Raw genomic sequence first — 6,000 nt, forward strand, 5'->3', positions numbered from 1 at the left:
GTATGTTCTTTATACATAAAAACAATTTATTCAGCACACCTTACGCGATTATTTTTCTTCAGCCGTACTGTCATAAACACCATCCACCCAGCGACAAGCCCATGCATGACTGACAGCGAGAAGCTTTCGTCGCTTTCGTCAACGTCGGCTGCGTCGGCGTTTTCAAGCGTGAGATAACAGGTGAGGCACGTTTTCATGCGAAGCTTGTTGAATGACATGTTGTTGGTCTTGTTCGGTCATTTTTTTAGAAAACGGTTACACCTGTGCGAATAAGACACCATGCAACAAACATAGAAAGATGCACACACACACGTTGCGCTTCGTGTGTGCGAGTTTGTTTCTTACGTGGCGTCTCATTCACGCAGTTGTAACCTTTTTCTGAAGCTTGTAAGGACTGGGAGGTTCGCTAAAAAGAAAGTTTGTGGCTCTATGCGGCGGCTAGACGGGAACATTGTGCAACGTATGCAGTATAGCAAAGGCGGCACGGCGTCAAGCCGAGGCGACGCGTGCTGCGTCTGCCACGGACGCGAGCGTCTGTAGGCTGAGCATAGCTGGGCAGCTAGGTCATAGGCTCGGTGGCTCGGTGCAAAATATTGAGAAGCGTTCGCTGGGCCTCGCATGCTTCACGACACGTTTCCCGAAGGCTCGCAACACGAATAATTCTTGGTGTGCCGGAGGCAAATCTGGACTAGCCAAGTGGCCATCATCTTCATTTCTTCGCTAGCCTTGTGCCACTAGTGCAAGCTGCCCACAAATTTTTTTGACGTTTCCAATATAATTTTACCGCACAAATTTCAACTACGATTTTTCTTCCCTATGTGCTGTGCTGATACTGCGTACGCACGAAGGTGTTCTAAAGTTCCCAGGCCGCGATACCATTGCATTACAAGGGATAGCGGCCTGGAAACTTCTGAAGATCTTTGTACGTAGTCTTGACGTATATATTTGTAAGTCAGAGTTTTATGGGTCAGAGATGTATCACTGGTTTTGTATTGTGCATCGATTAGCTAATCATTCAAAGGGGTTTGTTGGTTCCGCAGGCCGCTCGCAAGATTGTTCCGACAGCACTGTCCGAGGCACTGAACAAGCTTCACAAGACCCTCCAGGAGATGTCTCCGCCAACAGCTCCACGTCTGAGTGCCCTAGAGAAAATGGTGACTATGCTTTTATTGCAGCTGTTTTTAATGTGCTATTTTATGTTTAGGACATTCTGAGGAACCTATCCTCAAAAGGACACTACGTGTGCACTTACAAAATGTAAGGGTGGGCTCTCAGTGATTTTCATTTTTTTTGTGCATTGTCAACATTGTGAATGGTTTGTTTTTAGGTAGTGGAATCGAAAACTTTGCACCACAGAAAGTTGTGCACCTTGGGTCTGAAAGAGCGAGGAAAGTGCTCGTATGGGATTAGTTGTTCTTCGCTTTTACATCCATTTTTTTGTTTATTGCAGTGCGTTCCTGTGTGCCAGCCAATGTGTCTCCATCAATGAAGTACAAGCAAACCATTAAACATCTGCAAGCCAAAGTAGCAGCACAGCGGAAAACTTTCAAAAGACTGCGGAGACAGCCTCACCAAACTAACCACTCATTCGTTGCATACATTGTTTTGGTTACCCGCTATGAGGAGTAGGGACACTGTGTATTCGCTCGAAGTGATTTGCATAACCTTAAAAAGAATGTTGGGTATCCTGTCTGTATTTTTGTAGCAAATGCGGGCGAACTGTACACTTTACTGTGGGTCGCTTGGTCACTGTGTCTGCTTTATCTCTCCTGCTCAAGTAATATATCGATAAAAAAACCGCTTGTTTAAATGTCTTCGAGCGGGTAAGGAACACAGTATGAAGTGGGCACAGTTCACGTTATCACGCTTTTTGTATTTTAGCTTCTCATCAACCTCCTCATCTCGCCCATCAAAATTTTCAAAAGAATACCCAAACTTGTAGCGTTTGATGGGGCTGCGGACGCTGCCATTTTATTTTTATATAGCTTGTGAGTGATAATGCACGATGTAGAGCCTTTGTGAAAAATAATGAGCCAAAGTGGTTTTCTTCTGCTATTTATTAGCCCTGTAATACCGCTCTCGTAACACCAATTAAGGTCCACAATTCTGGATAAGTGATGACTACAATCTATTTTAGCTCGCAAGCGTCACAGCAACATTCAGACGCAAATCACTTGGGATCTTAAGTTTTTGATGATAAGAAGAGCCACAAGACCTGCCAGTGTTGTAGCATAAAGTTTGTCTTTCACGTAGTGAGCAAGCTGCAAAGCCCTACCTTTCTGAGGACAAGCAGGCATCAAGTCTGCTTTTTTTTTCATTTTGGGCTAGCTGTTCTTAAGCACAGCCAGCACACTGCAGCTTTGCCTTTCTGCTATATTGTGTCGTGTGGTTTCTGTGCACTCTTTTTTTCTATGCATTATTTTGGTTAACCCCAGACGTGATTCGAGACTTCATTGCTGTGTATACGTCACTTCTTCCTTCTTCAGCATTGTGCGCTGCGTTTTTGCCCTAGATCCTTACTTACCCATGGGCCCGGTGTGTCATACTTCACCAGCTTCTCGGCTTCTGCCAACTCTAGCGATGTGTGCGTTGTCTGTGTTCTCTCTGTATTTGTTACAATATTTGTTACAATTTATTTGTAAGGCGAGATGCATTTGTTGTCTACTTTTGTCATATTGTGCTTTTTATATTCTCAGACTCTACCTTGCCTTTAAATAAAACATTGTGGATACTCTGTCTCTTTGACTGATATATATACATTGATCACTTGTTCCAAAAGAACAAGCGATCAACAAGTGAACAAAAGAACAAGCGCGATGAATAAAATCGTAGTGAATCATCACTACCTGCATCTCTCTTTATTATAACTTAATCAAAATAAAGCTAAAAAATAAAAATTCAAAATTTGCGCCAGTGAAACCGAAACAGGAAGCGCACGCCACCTGCTCTCACCAACCACCAGGTGTGCTAGGGTCGATTGGGCCGCTGGGGTCTACGGGAGTGTCCACTCTTCACCTTTTTTTATTTCTCTATGGGGAGACTGTTACTATTCTTTGTCCATCGAAGGTGCATCCGCTGATCGTGTCAGCCGTGATTCCGGAGGCGGTCTCTGTTCTGCGTGTGGTGGAGGTGCTTCCGCCGGTCACGTCTGCGCCGGTCGGGCCCGTTCCTGTTCAGTGCACGGCACCTGCACCAGTGACGCCGAGCCGCGTACCGTCGGAGCATCATCTCATGCTTTCTCCGGCCCCTACTGTACCGGAAGGGCACTGTAAAGAAAGCACATGGACCGATCCTTTCGCACCACCAGACAGCTGTAGGCGGCGGCAATTGAGAGGCCTGTAGTGCAAATGGCATCACTACAGGCATCTACGCAATAGACTCAAACACGACAGTGACTATGCAGAGAGAGAGAAAGAGAGAGAGAAATAACGTTTATTGCACCCATCTAGAATGACGGGGGAAGAGGCTTCGGCCACTACCCCCAATCATCCCCCTAGCCATCGGCCGGAATCCCTTGGGACTCGGTGGCGGTCAGGGCGAGACCGATGACTTGACGCTGTTCTTCGGCGTCACGGCTGTGTAATAAGGTTTCCCAGGATTCTACGTTTCTACTTGAATCATTGTAGGATGGGCAGGTCCATACCATGTGCACTAAACCCGCAGTGCTGTTGCAGTGCGCACATCTAGAGCTGAACACTTCCGAGTGCCATTTACTGTACAGGTGAGGGTTTGGAAACACCCCGGTTTATAATTTTCGCCACATAATTTCCTCCTTTTTGCTCAGCTGTTTAGCTGCTTCTGGATAAATCTTATGGTGGAGTTTATAGTGTGTGGCGATTTCCTGAAACGTTCGTAGTTCGTCTCTTGTGGAGAGGGGCTGCTCGCGTGAAGGCGGCGGGTCAGCGTCGATCGACCGGAAAGTGAGCCCTCGGGCGATCGCGTGCGCCTTCTCATTCCCCTTCAGACTTTGGTGGGCCGGGGACCATACTAGTGAGATTAGCTCTGCGGCTACTGGTCCTTGTCTTAGAATTTTGGCGGCTGTAGCAGAGATCCTGCCCATATCGTAGTTTTTGAATGGCTGACTTAAAGTCGCTAACAATCACCCGTGTGCCTTTTTGAGCTATCGGCAAAGCAATCGCAAGTTCTTGTGCCTCTGTGGCGGTTGTGTTCTTAGAGGTGCAGCACGAGACCAGGTCCCCGTTCTCGCGAACCACTAACGCTGTGTGTGCTCCCTTTCTTTCGTATTCTGCAGCGTCCGTGTAAAGCACCCCAGATCGACCTTCAAGTTTCGCCTGCAGGGCTACAGTTCTAGCTTTGCGTCTGCCTTCATGAAACGCCGGATGCATGTTTTTCGGCAGCGGTATAATTTTCAGTCTTGCCCTAGTTGCCCCCCAGGCAGACCACTGACTATGCAGACATCCTTTCTCAGGGGAGGGGATGATGTTATGGTGTTATTCCTTCTCAAATGCACATTATCTTTCCATTTTCGTGTGTTTGCTGCGTTAGCCTTCATACTGCTTTGTTGTACGTTTTCTTACTCGTCTGTGTATTCTAAGCATTGTATTATTTTGCAACATCTTTGTTTTCTTTATTTCTAGGAGGAGATGATATGGTGTCGTGGTTTCGCTTCCGGTTGGCTGTCTCCTAAAGGCGTTGTATATATATATATATATATATATATATATATATATATATATATATATATATATATATATATATATATATATATATATATATATATATATATATATATATATATATATATATATATATATATATATATATAGCTGGGTGCAGAAACTGGTTGTCAACAACCTCATGCCCCCGGCATTGGGGCACCTTGGGACAGGGGTAATCAAGCACTTCGGGGGATGTTTTTCCATGGCGCAACTGGGTGCCCTTCTTATTTGACTGGGTTGCGCCGTAAAGTGACCCCCCTTCTTGCACAGCAGTTCTGCTGTGAGGCATGCGCCGCGCCAACCAGTGGCTTGGTACCGCCGCCACTCGGCGGCAGTTTTCTTTAAGAAGTTCCATTATCAAAATAGCCAAGCCTCGGTGGGTCGCAAGCCCAGCACCGTGCTGCGCGCACTGACGCCAACAAAGACAAGCGACCCTGAGTGCCACCTGAGTGTGGCAGTGCCACGCCAGCGGGTGCCACTGCACGAGAACCGTGGGGTGAGGTGGACTACCCGCTGTTCCCTCCCTCTTAGCCATGTGAGCGTCCGATTCCACTCGCACGTTGCCCGTGGCGGACCTCTAGGAGGTGGGGAGGGCATGATCCGAGGTCGCGGCTCTAAGCTGGATTACATGGGTGCGCCACCACCCTTACCGTCAAGGCACCTGGATCATGGAATGGACCGGAAACTTCTCTGCCTGGCGGGCAAGGACCGACTCCTTATCAGCGGCATCCACATACGCTGGATTACATGGGGACACAAGCACCTCCTGCCAAATCTGCCTAGTCTGTCAGGTCCTGTCTCAAGGAATGCGTTCCTAATGCCAGCGCTTCTGAGTCGTCAGATTACAGGAGCTCACCAATTTCCCAGCCATTCCGGCATTGTTCTGTTCACAAAGCGAACTATGGTGTTAGCCTTCCACACCTTGGCAGAGTGGACCAGTGTCCACTCGTGGTAACTTCATTCTGTTAGGTACCTCGCCCCCGGACGCTGGGTTACAGAGGCTCGCCACCACCTCCAGCGTGGATATAGCCGGGTACCTGTCAAAAGAACACACCCGCCACAAGTATGTACCGATTGCTCAGTGTTCGTATACAATTAACGCCGTTTTTTCTGAATGTACTTATTGAATTTTGCCTCGAGACCCCTACAAGCATTTCTGCCTCCAGCCACTCTTAGACGTTCTGACAAATATGCCGCTGTATAAACATGAAACAGAAAACTATTGTGTATCCAAGAAGTGATGCCTTTCTGCTTTGGTCTCGTATGAAACTGCCAATATCGAAAATAAAAATAAATAAATAAATAAACACCCACACACACA

Source organism: Rhipicephalus microplus, unplaced genomic scaffold (genome assembly GCF_043290135.1).
Source record: "Rhipicephalus microplus isolate Deutch F79 unplaced genomic scaffold, USDA_Rmic scaffold_56, whole genome shotgun sequence".
Classification (NCBI taxonomy): Eukaryota; Metazoa; Arthropoda; class Arachnida; order Ixodida; family Ixodidae; genus Rhipicephalus; species Rhipicephalus microplus.